The 22,519-nt window shown below is 40.6% G+C and overlaps 8 non-coding genes across 8 annotated transcripts; 4 read left to right on the top strand and 4 right to left on the bottom strand.

The window, feature by feature from the left end:
- The first annotated feature begins 6,731 nt into the window (after nucleotides 1–6,731).
- On the top strand, nucleotides 6,732–6,895 carry LOC135049191 (U1 spliceosomal RNA). Its single transcript, XR_010240958.1, has one exon. It is a non-coding gene; the product is annotated as a U1 spliceosomal RNA (small nuclear RNA).
- A 152-nt stretch (nucleotides 6,896–7,047) lies between these two features.
- On the top strand, nucleotides 7,048–7,210 carry LOC135049538 (U1 spliceosomal RNA). The gene has a single exon (XR_010241284.1). It is a non-coding gene; the product is annotated as a U1 spliceosomal RNA (small nuclear RNA).
- A 674-nt stretch (nucleotides 7,211–7,884) lies between these two features.
- LOC135049240 (U1 spliceosomal RNA) lies at nucleotides 7,885–8,048 on the top strand. The gene has a single exon (XR_010241006.1). It is a non-coding gene; the product is annotated as a U1 spliceosomal RNA (small nuclear RNA).
- A 151-nt stretch (nucleotides 8,049–8,199) lies between these two features.
- Nucleotides 8,200–8,363, top strand: LOC135049393 (U1 spliceosomal RNA). The gene has a single exon (XR_010241150.1). It is a non-coding gene; the product is annotated as a U1 spliceosomal RNA (small nuclear RNA).
- Nucleotides 8,364–11,534: 3,171 nt separating this feature from the next.
- Nucleotides 11,535–11,698, bottom strand: LOC135049392 (U1 spliceosomal RNA). The gene has a single exon (XR_010241149.1). It is a non-coding gene; the product is annotated as a U1 spliceosomal RNA (small nuclear RNA).
- Nucleotides 11,699–11,849: 151 nt separating this feature from the next.
- Nucleotides 11,850–12,013, bottom strand: LOC135049239 (U1 spliceosomal RNA). Its single transcript, XR_010241005.1, has one exon. It is a non-coding gene; the product is annotated as a U1 spliceosomal RNA (small nuclear RNA).
- A 674-nt stretch (nucleotides 12,014–12,687) lies between these two features.
- LOC135049537 (U1 spliceosomal RNA) lies at nucleotides 12,688–12,850 on the bottom strand. The gene has a single exon (XR_010241283.1). It is a non-coding gene; the product is annotated as a U1 spliceosomal RNA (small nuclear RNA).
- A 152-nt stretch (nucleotides 12,851–13,002) lies between these two features.
- Nucleotides 13,003–13,166, bottom strand: LOC135049238 (U1 spliceosomal RNA). Its single transcript, XR_010241004.1, has one exon. It is a non-coding gene; the product is annotated as a U1 spliceosomal RNA (small nuclear RNA).
- Nucleotides 13,167–22,519: the final 9,353 nt, after the last annotated feature.

Genomic DNA, 22,519 nt, shown 5'->3' with positions numbered 1-22,519 from the left:
AGTTGGTGGTTCAATCCCACCCAGGGACGTAATTGACCTTGTGATCAGATTTTGGTGATATTTAAGTAGACAAGTCAAAATTTCAAACCCTCTCTTATGGTGTAGGGTACCTGGCCTACTCTGATGTAATCAGTTAGATTTGATTAAGTGATTTTATGAAAAAAAACAGCTAGGAAACACAATTTAGCAGTGGGTTGCAGAGAAAAAGAAATATGCTGGCAGAAAAATCCAATTGAGTGATTAAACAGCTCTTCATTTTCTGGCTTTATTTTTATGCTAACAAATTTGTTCTCTGAAAAGAGTCCACAAAGCCAAGTATCTGATTAACACCTTTGTAGGGATGGTTTTTCACCTATTACTAAATTAAACATGCTTCATTGGAAAGGCAGCAATATGCATCCTCATTTCAATATCTACTGAAATAATACAGGTTGACACCAGGAAACATTAACGCCACTGCATCCTTGCTGCTTTCTCATGTGGAAGTCTGTTTAATGTGAAAACAAGGTGATATCTAATTAGCACACAGGTAAGGAATTAAGAAAATCTTTATTTAAGGGTGAAGAGGTTTCTCACAAAATCGTTGCCCCAATGCATCATTGAAATTCAAGCTGGAAAGATGATTTTAATATATCACTTGTACATTTTGTATTGCTCTTCTGGTGACAATGTAGTTTGTTTTTGTCAATTACCATTTGAATAATAGGGTAAAGAAAATTAAGTGGATTTTTGAAAGAAAACAATACTGTCAATATACTATTAAAACAAATTAAAATGGTAAAAGTTATTGTACTTTAAGTAAAAATAAAAGAGCAAAAATATCAATCCCAGTTTTGGATTACTTTAATTAACAAAAAAAAAATGCATATAGCAGAGGATAGTTTCAATCTGCCTACCTCTGGGTTAAGGGGCCCAGCATGCTTCCATTGCAGTACTCTGCTGCACATGTAAGTGCAAGAGATCCTGAAGCACTCACTCATCATGGGAAAGTACCAATGCGTTTCTTCATTGGTTGATGGAAGAAACATCTTACAAAAACTCTCCAGATTATTGACTTTTTAAAGTTTTCTAGGAAACGTTCTATCGGATTAACAAAGATGTTAATCCGATACTTGGCTTTGTGGACACTTTTCAGAGAACAAATTAGTTAGCATAAAAATAAAGCCAGAAAATGAAGAGCTGTTTAATCACTCAATTGGATTTTTCTGCCAGCATATTTCATTTTCTCTGCAAACCACTGCTAAATTGTGCTTCCTAGCTGTTTTTTGATAAAATCACTTAATCAAATCTAACTCTGATTACATCAGAGTAGGCCAGGTACCCTACACCATAAGAGGGGGTTTGAAATTTTGACTTTTTTTTGTTAATTAAAGTAATCCAAAACTGGGATTGATATTTTTGCTCTTTTATTTTTACTTAAAGTACAATAACTTTTACCATTTTCATTTGTTTTAATAGTATATTGACAGTATTGTTTTCTTTCAAAAATCCACTTAATTTTCTTTACCCGATTATTAAAATGGTAATTGACAAAAACAAACTACATTGTCACCAGAAGAGCAATACAAAATGTACAAGTGATATATTAAAATCATCTTTCCAGCTTGAATTTCAATGATGCATTGGGGCAACGATTTTGTGAGAAACATCTTCACCCTTAAATAAAGATTTTCTTAATTCCTTACCTGTGTGCTAATTAGATATCACCTTGTTTTCACATTAAACAGACTTCCACATGAGAAAGCAGCAAGGATGCAGTGGCGTTAATGTTTCCTGGTGTCAACCTGTATTATTTCAGTAGATATTCAAATGAGGATGCATCTTGCTGCCTTTCCAATGAAGCAAGTTTAATTTAGTAATAGGTGAAAAACCATCCCTACAAAGGTGTTAATCAGAAACTTGGCTTTGTGGACACTTTTCAGAGAACAAATTTGTTAGCATAAAAATAAAGCCAGAAAATGAAGAGCTGTTTAATCACTCAATTGGATTTTTTTGCCAGCATATTTCTTTTTCTCTGCAACCCACTGCTAAATTGTGCTTCCTAGCTGTTTTTATAAAATCACTGAATCAAATCTAACTCTGATTACATCAGAGAAGGTCAGGTACCCTACACCATAAGAGGGGGTTTGAAATTTTGACTTGTCTACATAAAGATCACCAAAATCTGATAACAAGGTCAATTACGTCCCTGGGTGGGATTGAACCACCAACCTTTTGGTTAATAGCCTTACACAGTAACTGATTGCGCCACAGCAACACTTTGCAAAAGTCCTTACTGACAAAGGCTAATAAGCATTCATCTAGAACGATTCCTAGAAACATTTTAAAAAGTCAATAATGTGGAGAGTTTTTGTAAGATGTTTCTTCCATCAACCAATGAAGAAACACATTGGTACTTTCCCATGATGAGTGAGTGCTTCAGGATCTCTTGCACTTACATGTGCAGCAGAGTACTGTAATGGAAGCATGCTGGGTCCATAACCCAGAGGTAGGCAGATTGAAACTATCCTCTGCTATATGCATTTTTTTTTGTTAATTAAAGTAATCCAAAACTGGGATTGATATTTTTGCTCTTTTATTTTTACTTAAAGTACAATAACTTTTACCATTTTAATTTGTTTTAATAGTATATTGACAGTATTGTTTTCTTTCAAAAATCCAATTAATTTTCTTTACCCGATTATTAAAATGGTAATTGACAAAAACAAACTACATTGTCACCAGAAGAGCAATACAAAATGTACAAATGATATATTAAAATCATCTTTCCAGCTTGAATTTCAATGATGCATTGGGGCAACGATTTTGTGAGAAACATCTTCACCCTTAAATAAAGATTTTCTTAATTCCTTACCTGTGTGCTAATTAGATATCACCTTGTTTTCACATTAAACAGACTTCCACATGAGAAAGCACAAAGGATGCAGTGGCGTTAATGTTTCCTGGTGTCAACCTGTATTATTTCAGTAGATATTGAAATGAGGATGCATCTTGCTGCCTTTCCAATGAAGCAAGTTTAATTTAGTAATAGGTGAAAAACCATCCCTACAAAGATGTTAATCAGATACTTGGCTTTGTGGACACTTTTCAGAGAACAAATTTGTTAGCATAAAAATAAAGCCAGAAAATGAAGAGCTATTTAATCACTCAATTGGATTTTTTTGCCAGCATATTTCTTTTTCTCTGCAACCCACTGCTAAATTGTGCTTCCTAGCTGTTTTTATAAAATCACTGAATCAAATCTAACTCTGATTACATCAGAGAAGGCCAGGTACCCTACACCATAACAGGGGTTTTCGAAATTTTGACTTGTCTACATAAAGATCACCAAAATCGGATAACAAGGTCAATTACATCCCTGGGTGGGATTGAACCACCAACCTTTTGGTTAATAGCCTTACACAGTAACTGATTGCGCCACAGCAACACTGCAAAAGTCCATACTGACAAAGGCTAATAAGCATTCATCTAGAACGATTCCTAGAAACATTTTAAAAAGTCAATAATGTGGAGAGTTTTTGTAAGATGTTTCTTCCATCAACCAATGAAGAAACACATTGGTACTTTCCCATGATGAGTGAGTGCTTCAGGATCTCTTGCACTTACATGTGCAGCAGAGGACTGTAATGGAAGCATGCTGGGTCCATAACCCAGAGGTAGGCAGATTGAAACTATCCTCTGCTATATGCATTTTTTTTTTGTTAATTAAAGTAATCCAAAACTGGTATTGATATTTTTGCTCTTTTATTTTTACTTAAAGTACAATAACTTTTACCATTTTAATTTGTTTTAATAGTATATTGACAGTATTGTTTTCTTTCAAAAATCCACTTAATTTTCTTTACCCGATTATTAAAATGGTAATTGACAAAAACAAACTACATTGTCACCAGAAGAGCAATACAAAATGTACAAGTGATATATTAAAATCATCTTTCCAGCTTGAATTTCAATGATGCATTGGGGCAACGATTTTGTGAGAAACATCTTACCCTTAAATAAAGATTTTCTTAATTCCTTACCTGTGTGCTAATTAGATATCACCTTGTTTTCACATTAAACAGACTTCCACATGAGAAAGCAGCAAGGATGCAGTGGCGTTAATGTTTCCTGGTGTCAACCTGTATTATTTCAGTAGATATTGAAATGAGGATGCATCTTGCTGCCTTTCCAATGAAGCAAGTTTAATTTAGTAATAGGTGAAAAACCATCCCTACAAAGATGTTAATCAGATACTTGGCTTTGTGGACACTTTTCAGAGAACAAATTTGTTAGCATAAAAATAAAGCCAGAAAATGAAGAGCTGTTTAATCACTCAATTGGATTTTTTTGCCAGCATATTTCTTTTTCTCTGCAAACCACTGCTAAATTGTGCTACCTAGCTGTTTTTATAAAATCACTGAATCAAATCTAACTCTGATTACATCAGAGAAGGCCAGGTACCCAACACAATAACAGGGGTTTTTGAAATTTTGACTTGTCTACTTAAAGATTTCCAGCAAATGCACACCACCAGCTGCTGGTCTGGACACAAAACAATGCCCACAATTGAAGGCTCAAAATGCCCAACTACAGGATTAATGTAAGTAGTGAATTTAGGAATGAGTTTAGAAGTAGGAAATTAAGTTAGTTCACAAGTACATTCAAATTCAGATCTAAAGACTAGGTAGGCCTCACGTCCTGGCAGCACCCAGCATTTAAAAATGCCTTGATTATAGGTAGGGAATTAAATGTAGATAAGAAGTAGACACAAAAGAAGACTCCACAGAGCAATTATCAGGTGTCTTTATCAATTTTTGCATTTAAAAAATCAAGCAATTAGGGAACACAATGTTGCGACAATGTAACCCTATTTGCAAAATAGTACTAAATAAGTTTGTCGATGTAAGACATTTGCAAAGGCGCAAACAAAACACGCTGGAAAATGCAACTGAATCTGTTTTTGGAGGTTAGAATAGATGCAGGATCAAGTAGCTCAATGGGTAGGGTGTTTGATTAGAATTTAACAGGTTATAGGTTTGAATCCTGGGTATGATAGTTTGAGGTGTTATTTAATAAAGTATGTTTATATATTAGTCACACATGGCTTACTTGTACAAATGGCATGTCACCAGTTAGTGCTGACTGCTGATATGCCATTTACACAAACATGCCATGTGTGACTGTATATGCATTTAAGGAGGGCACCCCTGCAATACCACAAACCATTGAGTGTCAAGTATACTAGATATATCTTCATATCTCATGTGCTTTCTCTGAGACCAATCTTGTTATGCCCCTTCCCCACAAGGCATGCGCCTTTTGTCCATATTGCAAAAATGGGGGGGAGGGCATATAATTCTCTGTCACAGGGCACCAAAAAGTCTAGTTATGGCTCTGGTATGCATTATGTAATCTGGCAGACCATCTCTCCAACACTGGCTGGTTGGAATAGAAATCCGGTTATCTATGTGAGCAAATGACCATCAACGATTTACTCTCAAACACTAAAAAATGGACAAAAATGGTCCCCTAAACAAATTGGTTAAATTTTGGGTTTAACCAATTTGTGTAATGACCATTTTTGACCACTTTTCTAGTGTTTGGGAGCAAATGGTTAATTGACATTTGCTCCTATACATTACCAGATTTTCATTCCATCCATCCAGACTGGATAGATAGCCTGACAGATAATTGTGTAGTGTACGCCCAGGATAACTGTTAGTCATGCTTTATTTTATGGCGGCACATAAATGGGTGGACAGATCCAGGGCAAGCACTGCCCACTCATGCATAGTTGTCAACTGATGTGAAGTTCCAGGGGGCAATCTCAGTTATAAAGAGAAGTATCTGGAAATTGTCCCTAGTTAAAAAAAAAAAAAAAAATTTTATCAACTCCATTTATTTAGTATGATATCCCAGGTGATAGGATGCCGGCAGTCAGAACAACATACTTTATTAAATAACACATCTCAAACTACCATACCCAGGATTCAAACCTATAACCTGTTGAATTCTAATCAAACACCCTACCTATTGAGCTATTTGATCCTGCATAAAAATTGTGAACATTATATGAAGCTATTGGTACTTTGCAAAAAAAAAGAATCAGCATTACAACGCAGCAGATCCATGCAGTTTGCAGCCACACACTACATGTATCTGCTCAGCCACAATGCTGATTATTTCTTCACAAAGTACAAGGTGAGCTCCAAACAGAATTCTCTAGCTTAGAATTATACCTTTCTTTGCCAAACCTAGAAGTCGGGCCCCCCACCCTGGGATCCCCCAGAGGGAGGCCTGCACCGTCATGCGGCAGGCTTGTCCGTTTTGGAAGCAGGCTGATGGGCAGCCCAGGATTGCTTCAGTCTGGGCTTGGCAGGTCTGGAAACATGAGCTTGCTTTGGGTATGCCTGACCTTGGGTACGCTTTACCTGGAGGATGAAAGGGCCAAGAAAAGTACTTTTAGCCTTCTGCGTGGTAGGAGTCATACTAGGTAGGCAAGCTGTTTTAGCAGTAGCCAGATCAGCTACAATCTTATTGAGGTCTTCTCCAAAAGGAGATTCAACTGAGGCAGCACAAGGGAACTCTCATCTGGGGACAACAACTGCAGGGAGAACACATATTTTCAGATGAACATGGTAGGGCAGAAGGCTGCCTAATACTGAAGCACCCCCAAACAACAAATCAAATGCAACTTACTTGACAGAGATGTGCCTGAGCAACGGCCCTCCCCAGCCCTATCCCAAATCATACTTATTTTGCATAGGAGATACCATGGTCATGAAGATTGTTCTCCCAGGGTTAGGTTCATTCATTGCATTCTGGGTATGCTGACCCCTGTGATTTCCCCAAATGTGGGAAACTCGACTGCATTATTTGTGGTAGTGGGGGACTGTGTTTGTGCTTTCCTCTGGTCAGCTCTGGTAAAAGTCAGATTTCTTTGTCTCAGATCTTCCTCTAGCCTTTGTCTTCTTTCGAGAGTTCCCTTGTGCTGCCTCAGTTGGATCTCCTTCACTTGACAGGGGGGTGCCCGAGCAGCGACCCTCCCCAGCTCTAGCCCAACTCCTACTTACCTGCCAGGTGAGATACTATGATCATGAAGTTGCTTCTCCCAGGGCAAGGCTCACCCATTGCACTCTGGGTGTGCTGCCCCTGCGATTTCCCCAAATGTGGGAAACTTGACTGCATAATTTGAGTTTTCCCTGGTCGGCTCTCATGTAATTCAGATCTCTTTGTCTCAGGTCTCTCTCCAGCCTAGTTTGCTGTCTGGTTCCACTTCTTTTTTCTTGAGCCCCTCCCTTCTATACCCTTGTGCACTATCCTGACTTCTCCTCCCGTCTGCTTACTTTGTGCCTCCCAATGCACAATGCAAACTACGGGTAGTGCTGCAGGGCCCACACCCTTTTACTTGCTTTACAGAGCAGCTCTGGAGCTGTTACAGTGCCCAGCTGCTGCAAGAAATCAGCTTGAATGCTTCAGGGGCTGGGGAATGGCCAACATGAGCCCCACACCGAAGGAGGGTGGGGGTGCTTAATGCGAACTAGGGGTCATCCAAGCACCACAAAAGGCCTCCATGCCCTGCACGCTCCTTTTCTCTTTTCATATGCAGACGAGGGTTGAAGCCAACTTTGACCCACTGCTTGGATGACATCACCATATTCAAATCCATCTGCTGCAGGCCATCCCCCAGGAATGCTTGCACTAGTTGTTGCATTTGGTTTGTTGTTTGGGGGTGCTTCAGTATTAGGCAGCCTTCTGCCACCCCATGTTCATCTGAAAATATGTGTTCTCCCTGCAGTTGTTGTCCCCAGATGAGAGTTCCCTTGTGCTGCCTCAGTTGAATCTCCTTTACTTGACAGAGATGTGCCTGAGCAACGGCCCTCCCCAGCCCTATCCCAAATCATACTTATTTTGCATAGGAGATACTATTGTCATGAAGATTGTTCTCCCAGGGTGAGGTTCATTCATTGCATTCTGGGTATGCTGACCCCTGTGATTTCCCCAAATGTGGGAAACTCGACTGCATTATTTGTGGTAGTGGTGGACTGTGTTTGTGCTTTCCTCTGGTCAGCTCTGGTAAAAGTCAGATTTCTTTGTCTCAGATCTTCCTCTAGCCTTGTTCTTCTTTTGAGAGTTCCCTTGTGCTGCCTCAGTTGGATCTCCTTCACTTGAAAGGTAGTGCCCGAGCAGCGACCCTCCCCAGCTCTAGCCCAACTCCTACTAACCTGCCAGGTGAGATACTATGATCATGAAGGTGCTTCTCCCAGGGCAAGGCTCACCCATTGCACTCTGGGTGTGCTGCCCCTTGCGATTTCCCCAAATGTGGGAAACTTGACTGCATAATTTGTGTTTCCCCTGGACGGCTCTCGTATAATTCAGATCTCTTTGTCTCAGGTCTCTCTCCAGCCTAGTATGCTGTCTGTTTCCACTTCTCTTTTCTTGAGCCCATCCCTTCTATTACCTTGTGCACTATCCTGACTTCTCCTCCCGTCTGCTTACTTTGTGCCTTCCAATGCACAATGCAAACTACAGGTAGTGCTGCAGGGCCCACACCCTTTTACTTGCCTTACAGAGCAGCTCTGGAGCTGTTACAGTACCCAGCTGCTGCAAGAAATCAGCTTGAATGCTTTAGGGGCTGGGGCATGGCCAACATAAGCCCCACACCGAAGGAGGGTGGGGGTGTTTAATGCGAACTAGGGGTCATCCAAGCGTCGCAAAAGGCCGCCATGCCCTGCATATCCCTTTTCTCTTTTCATAAGCAGACGAGGGATGAAGCCAACTTTGACCCACTGCTTGGATGACATCACTTGCTGCCTTTCCAGGTTGACACCAGGAAACATTAACGCCACTGCATCCTTGCTGCTTTCTCATGTGGAAGTCTGTTTAATGTGAAAACAAGGTGATATCTAATTAGCACACAGGTAAGGAATTAAGAAAATCTTTATTTAAGGGTAAGATGTTTCTCACAAAATCGTTGCCCCAATGCATCATTGAAATTCAAGCTGGAAAGATGATTTTAATATATCACTTGTACATTTTGTATTGCTCTTCTGGTGACAATGTAGTTTGTTTTTGTCAATTACCATTTTAATAATCGGGTAAAGAAAATTAAGTGGATTTTTGAAAGAAAACAATACTGTCTATATACTATTAAAACAAATTAAAAAGGTAAAAGTTATTGTACTTTAAGTAAAATAAAAAGAGCAAAAATATCAATCCCAGTTTTGGATTACTTTAATTAACAAAAAAAAATGCATATAGCAGAGGATAATTTCAATCTGCCTACCTCTGGGTTATGGACCCAGCATGCTTCCATTACAGTACTCTGCTGCACATGTAAGTGCAAGAGATCCTGAAGCACTCACTCATCATGGGAAAGTACCAATGTGTTTCTTCATTGGTTGATGGAAGAAACATCTTACAAAAACTCTCCAGATTATTGACTATTTAAAGTTTTTCTAGGAAACGTTCTAGATGAATGCTTATTAGCCTTTGTCAGTATGTACTTTCGCAAAGTGTCGCTGTAGCGCAATCAGTTAGTGTGTACGGCTATTAACCAAAAAGTTGGTGGTTCAATCCCACCCAGGGACGTAATTGACCTTGTGATCAGATTTTGGTGATATTTAAGTAGACAAGTCAAAATTTCAAACCCTCTCTTATGGTGTAGGGTACCTGGCCTACTCTGATGTAATCAGTTAGATTTGATTAAGTGATTTTATGAAAAAAAAACAGCTAGGAAACACAATTTAGCAGTGGGTTGCAGAGAAAAAGAAATATGCTGGCAGAAAAATCCAATTGAGTGATTAAACAGCTCTTCATTTTCTGGCTTTATTTTTATGCTAACAAATTTGTTCTCTGAAAAGAGTCCACAAAGCCAAGTATCTGATTAACACCTTTGTAGGGATGGTTTTTCACCTATTACTAAATTAAACATGCTTCATTGGAAAGGCAGCAATATGCATCCTCATTTCAATATCTACTGAAATAATACAGGTTGACACCAGGAAACATTAACGCCACTGCATCCTTGCTGCTTTCTCATGTGGAAGTCTGTTTAATGTGAAAACAAGGTGATATCTAATTAGCACACAGGTAAGGAATTAAGAAAATCTTTATTTAAGGGTGAAGAGGTTTCTCACAAAATCGTTGCCCCAATGCATCATTGAAATTCAAGCTGGAAAGATGATTTTAATATATCACTTGTACATTTTGTATTGCTCTTCTGGTGACAATGTAGTTTGTTTTTGTCAATTACCATTTGAATAATAGGGTAAAGAAAATTAAGTGGATTTTTGAAAGAAAACAATACTGTCAATATACTATTAAAACAAATTAAAATAATAAAAGTTATTGTACTTTAAGTAAAAATAAAAGAGCAAAAATATCAATCCCAGTTTTGGATTACTTTAATTAACAAAAAAAAATGCATATAGCAGAGGATAGTTTCAATCTGCCTACCTCTGGGTTATGGGCCCAGCATGCTTCCATTGCAGTACTCTGCTGCACATGTAAGTGCAAGAGATCCTGAAGCACTCACTCATCATGGGAAAGTACCAATGTGTTTCTTCATTGGTTGATGGAAGAAACATCTTACAAAAACTCTCCAGATTATTGACTTTTTAAAGTTTTTCTAGGAAACGTTCTAGATGAATGCTTATTAGCCTTTGTCAGTATATAATTTTGCAATGTGTCTCTGTGGCGCAATCAGTTAGCGTGTTCGGTTATTAACCAAAAGGTTGGTGGTTCAATCCTACCCAGGGACGTAATTTACCTTGTTATCAGATTTTGGTGATCTTTAAGTAGACAAGTCAAAATTTCAAACCCCCTCTTATGGTGTAGGGTACCTGGCCTTCTCTGATGTAATCAGAGTTAGATTTGATTAAGTGATTTTATAAAAGAACAGCTAGGAAGCACAACTTAGCAGTGGGTTGCAGAGAAAAAGAAATACGCTTGCAGAAAAATCCAATTGAGTGATTAAACAGCTCTTCATTTTCTGGCTTTATTTTTATGCTAACAAATTTGTTCTCTGAAAAGTGTCCACAAAGCCAAGTATCTGATTAACACCTTTGTAGGGATGGTTTTTCACCTATTACTAAATTAAACTTGCTTCATTGGAAAGGCAGCAAGTGATGTCATCCAAGCAGTGGGTCAAAGTTGGCTTCATCCCTCGTCTGCTTATGAAAAGAGAAAAGGGATATGCAGGGCATGGCGGCCTTTTGCGACGCTTGGATGACCCCTAGTTCGCATTAAACACCCCCACCCTCCTTCGGTGTGGGGCTTATGTTGGCCATGCCCCAGCCCCTAAAGCATTCAAGCTGATTTCTTGCAGCAGCTGGGTACTGTAACAGCTCCAGAGCTGCTCTGTAAGGCAAGTAAAAGGGTGTGGGCCCTGCAGCACTACCTGTAGTTTGCATTGTGCATTGGAAGGCACAAAGTAAGCAGACGGGAGGAGAAGTCAGGATAGTGCACAAGGTTATAGAAGGGATGGGCTCAAGAAAAGAGAAGTGGAAACAGACAGCATACTAGGCTGGAGAGAGACCTGAGACAAAGAGATCTGAATTATACGAGAGCCGTCCAGGGGAAACACAAATTATGCAGTCAAGTTTCCCACATTTGGGGAAATCGCAAGGGGCAGCACACCCAGAGTGCAATGGGTGAGCCTTGCCCTGGGAGAAGCACCTTCATGATCATAGTATCTCACCTGGCAGGTTAGTAGGAGTTGGGCTAGAGCTGGGGAGGGTCGCTGCTCGGGCACTACCTTTCAAGTGAAGGAGATCCAACTGAGGCAGCACAAGGGAACTCTCAAAAGAAGAACAAGGCTAGAGGAAGATCTGAGACAAAGAAATCTGACTTTTACCAGAGCTGACCAGAGGAAAGCACAAACACAGTCCACCACTACCACAAATAATGCAGTCGAGTTTCCCACATTTGGGGAAATCACAGGGGTCAGCATACCCAGAATGCAATGAATGAACCTCACCCTGGGAGAACAATCTTCATGACAATAGTATCTCCTATGCAAAATAAGTATGATTTGGGATAGGGCTGGGGAGGGCCGTTGCTCAGGCACATCTCTGTCAAGTAAAGGAGATTCAACTGAGGCAGCACAAGGGAACTCTCATCTGGGGACAACAACTGCAGGGAGAACACATATTTTCAGATGAACATGGGGTGGCAGAAGGCTGCCTAATACTGAAGCACCCCCAAACAACAAACCAAATGCAACAACTAGTGCAAGCATTCCTGGGGGATGGCCTGCAGCAGATGGATTTGAATATGGTGATGTCATCCAAGCAGTGGGTCAAAGTTGGCTTCAACCCTCGTCTGCATATGAAAAGAGAAAAGGAGCGTGCAGGGCATGGAGGCCTTTTGTGGTGCTTGGATGACCCCTAGTTCGCATTAAGCACCCCCACCCTCCTTCGGTGTGGGGCTCATGTTGGCCATTCCCCAGCCCCTGAAGCATTCAAGCTGATTTCTTGCAGCAGCTGGGCACTGTAACAGCTCCAGAGCTGCTCTGTAAAGCAAGTAAAAGGGTGTGGGCCCTGCAGCACTACCCGTAGTTTGCATTGTGCATTGGGAGGCACAAAGTAAGCAGACGGGAGGAGAAGTCAGGATAGTGCACAAGGGTATAGAAGGGAGGGGCTCAAGAAAAAAGAAGTGGAACCAGACAGCAAACTAGGCTGGAGAGAGACCTGAGACAAAGAGATCTGAATTACATGAGAGCCGACCAGGGAAAACTCAAATTATGCAGTCAAGTTTCCCACATTTGGGGAAATCGCAGGGGCAGCACACCCAGAGTGCAATGGGTGAGCCTTGCCCTGGGAGAAGCAACTTCATGATCATAGTATCTCACCTGGCAGGTAAGTAGGAGTTGGGCTAGAGCTGGGGAGGGTCGCTGCTCGGGCACCCCCCTGTCAAGTGAAGGAGATCCAACTGAGGCAGCACAAGGGAACTCTCGAAAGAAGACAAAGGCTAGAGGAAGATCTGAGACAAAGAAATCTGACTTTTACCAGAGCTGACCAGAAGAAAGCACAAACACAGTCCCCCACTACCACAAATAATGCAGTCGAGTTTCCCACATTTGGGGAAATCACAGGGGTCAGCATACCCAGAATGCAATGAATGAACCTAACCCTGGGAGAACAATCTTCATGACCATGGTATCTCCTATGCAAAATAAGTATGATTTGGGATAGGGCTGGGGAGGGCCGTTGCTCAGGCACATCTCTGTCAAGTAAGTTGCATTTGATTTGTTGTTTGGGGGTGCTTCAGTATTAGGCAGCCTTCTGCCCTACCATGTTCATCTGAAAATATGTGTTCTCCCTGCAGTTGTTGTCCCCAGATGAGAGTTCCCTTGTGCTGCCTCAGTTGAATCTCCTTTTGGAGAAGACCTCAATAAGATTGTAGCTGATCTGGCTACTGCTAAAACAGCTTGCCTACCTAGTATGACTCCTACCACGCAGAAGGCTAAAAGTACTTTTCTTGGCCCTTTCATCCTCCAGGTAAAGCGTACCCAAGGTCAGGCATACCCAAAGCAAGCTCATGTTTCCAGACCTGCCAAGCCCAGACTGAAGCAATCCTGGGCTGCCCATCAGCCTGCTTCCAAAACGGACAAGCCTGCCGCATGACGGTGCAGGCCTCCCTCTGGGGGATCCCAGGGTGGGGGGCCCGACTTCTAGGTTTGGCAAAGAAAGGTATAATTCTAAGCTAGAGAATTCTGTTTGGAGCTCACCTTGTACTTTGTGAAGAAATAATCAGCATTGTGGCTGAGCAGATACATGTAGTGTGTGGCTGCAAACTGCATGGATCTGCTGCGTTGTAATGCTGATTCTTTTTTTTTGCAAAGTACCAATAGCTTCATATAATGTTCACAATTTTTATGCAGGATCAAATAGCTCAATAGGTAGGGTGTTTGATTAGAATTCAACAGGTTATAGGTTTGAATCCTGGGTATGGTAGTTTGAGATGTGTTATTTAATAAAGTATGTTGTTCTGACTGCCGGCATCCTATCACCTGGGATATCATACTAAATAAATGGAGTTGATAAAATTTTTTTTTTTTTTTTTAACTAGGGACAATTTCCAGATACTTCTCTTTATAACTGAGATTGCCCCCTGGAACTTCACATCAGTTGACAACTATGCATGAGTGGGCAGTGCTTGCCCTGGATCTGTCCACCCATTTATGTGCCGCCATAAAATAAAGCATGACTAACAGTTATCCTGGGCGTACACTACACAATTATCTGTCAGGCTATCTATCCAGTCTGGATGGATGGAATGAAAATCTGGTAATGTATAGGAGCAAATGTCAATTAACCATTTGCTCCCAAACACTAGAAAAGTGGTCAAAAATGGTCATTACACAAATTGGTTAAACCCAAAATTTAACCAATTTGTTTAGGGGACCATTTTTGTCCATTTTTTAGTGTTTGAGAGTAAATCGTTGATGGTCATTTGCTCACATAGATAACCGGATTTCTATTCCAACCAGCCAGTGTTGGAGAGATGGTCTGCCAGATTACATAATGCATACCAGAGCCATAACTAGACTTTTTGGTGCCCTGTGACAGAGAATTATATGCCCTCCCCCCCATTTTTGCAATATGGACAAAAGGCGCATGCCTTGTGGGGAAGGGGCATAACAAGATTGGTCTCAGAGAAAGCACATGAGATATGAAGATATATCTAGTATACTTGACACTCAATGGTTTGTGGTATTGCAGGGGTGCCCTCCTTAAATGCATATACAGTCACACATGGCATGTTTGTGTAAATGGCATATCAGCAGTCAGCACTAACTGGTGACATGCCATTTGTACAAGTAAGCCATGTGTGACTAATATATAAACATACTTTATTAAATAACACCTCAAACTATCATACCCAGGATTCAAACCTATAACTTGTTAAATTCTAATCAAACACCCTACCCATTGAGCTACTTGATCCTGCATCTATTCTAACCTCCAAAAACAGATTCAGTTGCATTTTCCAGCGTGTTTTGTTTGCGCCTTTGCAAATGTCTTACATCGACAAACTTATTTAGTACTATTTTGCAAATAGGGTTACATTGTCGCAACATTGTGTTCCCTAATTGCTTGATTTTTTAAATGCAAAAATTGATAAAGACACCTGATAATTGCTCTGTGGAGTCTTCTTTTGTGTCTACTTCTTATCTACATTTAATTCCCTACCTATAATCAAGGCATTTTTAAATGCTGGGTGCTGCCAGGACGTGAGGCCTACCTAGTCTTTAGATCTGAATTTGAATGTACTTGTGAACTAACTTAATTTCCTACTTCTAAACTCATTCCTAAATTCACTACTTACATTAATCCTGTAGTTGGGCATTTTGAGCCTTCAATTGTGGGCATTGTTTTGTGTCCAGACCAGCAGCTGGTGGTGTGCATTTGCTGGAAAGGCATCGAAGACCTCCGATATGCTGCATCTCCTGATGTGTGTCTGCCTCAAGTGGCTGTCAGCAAATGCATGCTAGACACCCCATTCCAAGCTGATTGTGACATCACGGAACATGCATCATAGAACAGGCATGCTAGAACATGGGTCTTCAACCTGCGACCCTCCAGCTGCTGTGGAACTACATATCCCAGCATGCCCTGCCTCAGTTTTAGCATACCTTAATAGCAAAACTGTGGCAGGGCATGCTGGGATGTGTAGTTTCACAGCAGCTGGAGGGCCACAGGATGAAGACCCATGTGCTAGAACCAAACCGCAGGTACATTGAATGCTAGCAAGCTGAATGTTTAAATCCTTTTTGTTCCGCAGCATTCCAATGCGGAAGATTCCATGGAACCAGAGATTATTCCATTGAGAAGGACATGCTGCCTGGATGACTGCACTGTGCAAATTAAATCACGGAGCCAGTTGGCTTGTGGGTGGCTCTGGTGACTGGGTGGTTGGGTGGGCGGTGTGTCGGAGGTGGAGCACATGCAAATGAATGTGTATCATCCAGCTAGTGAGAGAGAAAACTCATGCAGGAGTGTGCCTGCTTGTCAGTGAGTTATGCACCTTGCCAGACGTCAAATCTACATGGAGCAACTGGAGGGGACAAGAGCAGGTTTGGAAAATATACACAGAAGAGCATATATGCTGGCGCATTCTCCATGATTGTGTCAGCTTATGTTTTGGTGCACTGCACTTTCCTCCACTAAGTTTTAGCCATTTTGTTTAAACGCAAGTGTAGTTGCTTCTCGCTCTTTTGGCTGTGATATTGTATTGTGGTTGAAGAGTCTGCTGGAGGGATTGTTTTCTTCATTGGCGAGAGACTGAAGATATTCCAGGATGGAAGGCTTGGGAACACTATCCGTTTTTCAGTTGTGGAAGAGTTGAAAGACCGGATTGGACTACATTCTATAGTAAAGGGTATCTTTGTATTTATTAATCCTCCCTTTATATGTGTCTGTCTTTCAATAAAGCTTTGGGCTTGTGATTCCGTCACCCTCTTACACTCCACACCCATAGCCTTATTAACTATTGTATTGTTTAAATGTATAGTGCAGTTCATGATTTATAGTGTAGGCTGACCTGTACTGTAGTTCTTGAACTGTACTATACCGACAGCATTTGTATTGTGTTTTGGCTGTGCTGCAACACAGTACTTATGTGTGTAATGTTTATGTATGTTTTTTTGCTTCTTTATGTCAATAAAGACTGCTTTTTCAATCCAATATCTGAAAACAATCAATGTTTATCTTTGATGGCAATAGAAGTGGTATGATATTTGCTGCTTTTGAAAGGCAATATCTGATATGTCCCCTATCTGGGAACCATATATTAAATGGCTTTTCAGAAAAGGGAGATGGGAGAAGAGCTTTCAGTACTTGTAGGACCGATGCACATTTCCTATTCTAGCCTCCAAAAACAGATACAGTTGCATTTTCCAGCGTGTTTTGGATGCGCCTTTGCAAATGTCTTACATCGACAAACTTATTTAGTACTATTTTGCAAATAGGGTTACATTGTTGCAACATTGTGTTCCCTAATTGCTTGATTTTTTAAATGCAACAATTGATAAAAACACCTGATAACTGCTCTGCGGAGTCTTATTTTGTGTCTACTTCTTATCTACATTTAATTCCGTACCTCTAATCAAGGCATTTTTAAATGCTGGCGGCTGCCAGGACGTGAGGCCTACCTAGACTTTAGATCTGAATTTGAATGTACTTGTGAACTAACTTAATTTCCTACTTCTAAATTCATTCCTAAATTCACTACTTACATGAATCCTGTAGTTGGGCATTTTGGGACTTCGATTGTGGGCATTGTTTTGTGTCCAGACCAGCAGCAGGTGGTGTGCATTTGCTGGAAAGGCATCAAAGACCTCCGATATGCTGCATCTCCTGATGTGTGTCTCCCTCAAGTGGCTGTCAGCAAATGCCTGCTAGACACCCCATTCCAAGCTGATTGTGACATCACGGAACATGCATCATAGAACAGGCATGCTAAAACATGGGTCTTCAACCTGCGACCCTCCAGCTGCTGTGGAACTACACATCCCAGCATGCCCTGCCTCAGTTTTAGCATACCTTATAGCAAAACTGTGGCAGGGCGTGCTGGGATGTGTAGTTTCACAGCAGCTGGAGGGCCACAGGATGAAGACCCATGTGCTAGAGCCAAGCCGCAGGTACATTGAATGCTAGCAAGCTGAATATTTAAATCCTTTTTGTTCCGCAGCATTCCAATGCGGAAGATTCCATGGAACCAGAGATCCTTCCATTGAGAAGGACATGCTGCCTGGATGACTACACTGTGCAAATTAAATCACGGAGCCAGTTGGTTTGTGGGTGGCTCTGGTGACTGGGTGGTTGGGTGGGTGGTGTGTCGGAGGTGGAGCACATGCAAATGATTGTGTATCATCCAGCTAGTGAGAGTGAAAACTCATGCAGGAGTGTGCCTGCTTGTCAGTGGGTTATGCACCTTGCCAGACGTTAAATCTACATAGAGCAGCTGGAGGGGACAAGAGCATGTTTGCAAAATATAGATTGAAGAGCATATATGCTGGCGCATTCTCCATGATTGTGTCAGCTTATGTTTTGGTGCACTGCACTTTCCTCCACTAAGTTTTAGCCATTTTTGTTAAGCTCAAGTGTAGTTGCTTCTCGGCCTTTTGGCTGTGATCTTGTATTGTGGTTGAAGGGTCTGCTGGAGGGAGGGATTGCTTTCTTCATTGGCGAAAGACCAAAGATATTCCAGGATGGAAGGCTTGGGAACACTATCTGTTTTTCAGTTGTGGAAGAGCACAGAGGTCGGATTGGACTACATTCTATAGTAAAGGATGTCTTTCTATTTATTAAACCTCCCCTTATATGTGTCAGTCTTTCAATAAAGCTTCGGGCTTGTGATTCCCTCACCCTCTTACACTCCACACCCATAGCCTTATTAACTGTTGTATTATTGTACAGTTTAAATGTATAGTGCAGTTCATGATTTATAGTGTAGGCTGGCCTGTGCTGTAGTTCTTGAACTGTACTATACCATCAGCATTTCTATTGTGTTTTGGCTGTGCCGCAACGCGGGTACTTATGTGTGTAATGTTTATGTATGTTTTTTTGCTTCTTTATGTGCATCGGTCCTACAAGTAATGAAAGCTCTTCTCCCATCTCCCTTTTCTGAAAAGCCATTTAATATATGGTTCCCAGATAGGGGACATATCAGATATTGGATTTCAAAAGCATCAAATATCATACCACTTTTATTGCCATCAAAGATAAACATTGATTGTTTTCAGATATTGGCTTGAAAAAGCAGTCTTTATTGACATAAAAAAAAAACATACATAAACATTGCACACATAAATACAGTGTTGCAGCACAGCCAAAACACAATACAAATGCTGACGGTATAGTACAGTTCAAGAACTACAGCACAGGCCAGTCTACACTATAAATCATGAACTGCACTATACATTTAAAGTATACAATAATACAACAGTTAATAAGGCTATGGGTGTGGAGTGTAAGAGGGTGAGGGATTCACAAAACCGAAGCTTTATTGTAACACAGACACATATAAGGGGAGGGTCAATAAATAGAAAGATATCCTTTACTATAGAATGTAGTCCAATCCGACCTCTGTGCTCTTCCACAACTGAAAAACAGATAGTGTTCCCAAGCCTTCCATCCTGGAATATCTTTGGTCTTTCGCCAATGAAGAAAACAATCCCTCCCTCCAGCAGACCCTTCAACCACGATACAAGATCACAGCCAAAAGGCCGAGAAGCAACTACACTTGAGCTTAACAAAAATGGCTAAAACTTAGTGGAGGAAAGTGCAGTGCACCAAAACATAAGCTGACACAATCATGGAGAATGCGCCAGCATATATGCTCTTCTATCTATATTTTGCAAACCTGCTCTTGTCCCCTCCAGCTGCTCTATGTAGATTTATCGTCTGGCAAGGTGCATAACCCACTGACAAGCAGGAACACTCCTGCATGAGTTTTCTCTCTCACTAGCTGGATGATACACAATCATTTGCATGCGCTCCACTTCCGACACACCACCCACCCAACCACCCAGTCACCAGAGCCACCCACAAGCCAACTGGCTCCGTGATTTAATTTGCACAGTGTAGTCATCCAGGCAGCATGTCCTTCTCAATGGAAGGATCTCTGGTTCCATGGAATCTTCCGCATTGGAATGCTGCGGAACAAAAAGGATTTAAATATTCAGCTTGCTAGCATTCAATGTACCTGCGGCTTGGCTCTAGCACATGGGTCTTCATCCTGTGGCCCTCCAGCTGCTGTGAAACTACACATCCCAGCATGCCCTGCCACAGTTTTGCTATTAAGGTATGCTAAAACTGAGGCAGGGCATGCTGGGATGTGTAGTTCCACAGCAGCTGGAGGGTCGCAGGTTGAAGACCCATGTTTTAGCATGCCTGTTCTATGATGCATGTTCCATGATGTCACAATCAGCTTGGAATGGGGTGTCTAGCAGGCATTTGCTGACAGCCACTTGAGGGAGACACACATCAGGAGATGCAGCATATCGGAGGTCTTCGATGCCTTTCCAGCAAATGCACACCACCTGCTGCTGGTCTGGACACAAAACAATGCCCACAATCGAAGTCCCAAAATGCCCAACTACAGGATTCATGTAAGTAGTGAATTTAGGAATGAATTTAGAAGTAGGAAATTAAGTTAGTTCACAAGTACATTCAAATTCAGATCTAAAGACTAAACACAAAACACAAAATAAGACTCCACAGAGCAATTATCAGGTGTCTTTATCAATTGTTGCATTTAAAAAATCAAGCAATTAGGGAACACAATGTTGCGACAATGTAACCCTATTTGCAAAATAGTACTAAATAAGTTTGTCGATGTAAGACATTTGCAAAGGCGCAAACAAAACACGCTGGAAAATGCAACTGAATCTGTTTTTGGAGGTTAGAAAAGATGCAGGATCAAGTAGCTCCATGGGTAGGGTGTTTGATTAGAATTCAACAGGTTATAGGTTTGAATCCTGGGTATGATAGTTTGAGGTGTTATTTAATAAAGCATGTTTATATATTAGTCACACATGGCTTACTTGTACAAATGGCATGTCACCAGTTAGTGCTGACTGCTGATATGCCATTTGCACTAAAACAAATTAAAATGGTAAAAGTTATTGTACTTTAAGTAAAAATAAAAGCTAAAATATCAATCCCAGTTTTGGATTACTTTAATGAACAAAAAAAAAATGCATATAGCAAAGGATAGTTTCAATCTGCCTACCTCTGGGTTATGGACCCAGCATGCTTCCATTACAGTACTCTGCTGCACATGTAAGTGCAAGAGATCCTGAAGCACTCACTCATCATGGGAAAGTACCAATGTGTTTCTTCATTGGTTGATGGAAGAAACATCTTACAAAAACTCTCCACATTATTGACTTTTTAAAATGTTTCTAGGAATCGTTCTAGATGAATGCTTATTAGCCTTTGTCAGTATGGACTTTTACAAAGTGTTGCTGTGGCGCAATCAGTTACTGTGTAAGGCTATTAACCAAAAGGTTGGTGGTTCAATCCCACCCAGGGACGTAATTGACCTTGTTATCAGATTTTGGTGATCTTTATGTAGACAAGTGAAAATTTCAAACCCCCTCTTATGGTGTAGGGTACCTGGCCTTCTCTGATGTAATCAGAGTTAGATTTGATTCAGTGATTTTATAAAAACAGCTAGGAAGCACAATTTAGCAGTGGGTTGCAGAGAAAAAGAAATATGCTGGCAAAAAAATCCAATTGAGTGATTAAACAGCTTTTCATTTTCTGGCTTTATTTTTATGCTAACAAATTTGTTCTCTGAAAAGTGTCCACAAAGCCAAGTTTCTGATTAACACATTTGTAGGGATGGTTTTTAACCTATTACTAAATTAAACTTGCTTCATTGGAAAGGCAGCAAGATGCATCCTCATTTCAATATCTACTGAAATAATACAGGTTGACACCAGGAAACATTAACGCCACTGCATCCTTTGTGCTTTCTCATGTGGAAGTCTGTTTAATGTGAAAACAAGGTGATATCTAATTAGCACACAGGTAAGGAATTAAGAAAATCTTTATTTAAGGGTGAAGATGTTTCTCACAAAATCGTTGCCCCAATGCATCATTGAAATTCAAGCTGGAAAGATGATTTTAATATATCACTTGTACATTTTGTATTGCTCTTCTGGTGACAATGTAGTTTGTTTTTGTCAATTACCATTTTAATAATCGGGTAAAGAAAATTAAGTGGATTTTTGAAAGAAAACAATACTGTCAATATACTATTAAAACAAATGAAAATGGTAAAAGTTATTGTACTTTAAGTAAAAATAAAAGAGCAAAAATATCAATCCCAGTTTTGGATTACTTTAATTAACAAAAAAAAAACGCATATAGCAGAGGATAGTTTCAATCTGCCTACCTCTGGGCTATGGACCCAGCATGCTTCCATTGCAGTACTCTGCTGCACATGTAAGTGCAAGAGATCCTGAAGCACTCACTCATCATGGGAAAGTACCAATGCGTTTCTTCATTGGTTGATGGAAGAAACATCTTACAAAAACTCTCCAGATTATTGACTTTTTAAAGTTTTCTAGGAAACGTTCTAGATGAATGCTTATTAACCTTTGTCAGTATGTACTTTTGCAAAGTGTCTCGGTGGTGCAATCGGTTAGTGTGTTTGGTTATTAACCAAAGGGTTGGTGGTTCAATCCCACCCAGGGATGTTATTGACCTTGTCATCAGATTTTGGTGATCTTTAAGTAGACAAGTCAAAATTTCAAACCCCCTCTTATGGTGTAGGGTACCTGGCCTTCTCTGATGTAATCAGAGTTAGATTTGATTAAGTGATTTTATAAAAGAACAGCTAGGAAGCACAACTTAGCAGTGGGTTGCAGAGAAAAAGAAATACGCTTGCAGAAAAATCCAATTGAGTGATTAAACAGCTCTTCATTTTCTGGCTTTATTTTTATGCTAACTAATTTGTTCTCTGAAAAGTGTCCACAAAGCCAAGTATCTGATTAACACCTTTGTAGGGATGGTTTTTC

The sequence above is a fragment of the Pseudophryne corroboree genome, unplaced genomic scaffold, assembly GCF_028390025.1.
Source record: "Pseudophryne corroboree isolate aPseCor3 unplaced genomic scaffold, aPseCor3.hap2 scaffold_99, whole genome shotgun sequence".
Lineage (NCBI taxonomy): Eukaryota > Metazoa > Chordata > Amphibia > Anura > Myobatrachidae > Pseudophryne > Pseudophryne corroboree.
Note: the sequence above shows the minus strand (reverse complement) of the source record. Positions and strands in the feature narration are given on the sequence as shown.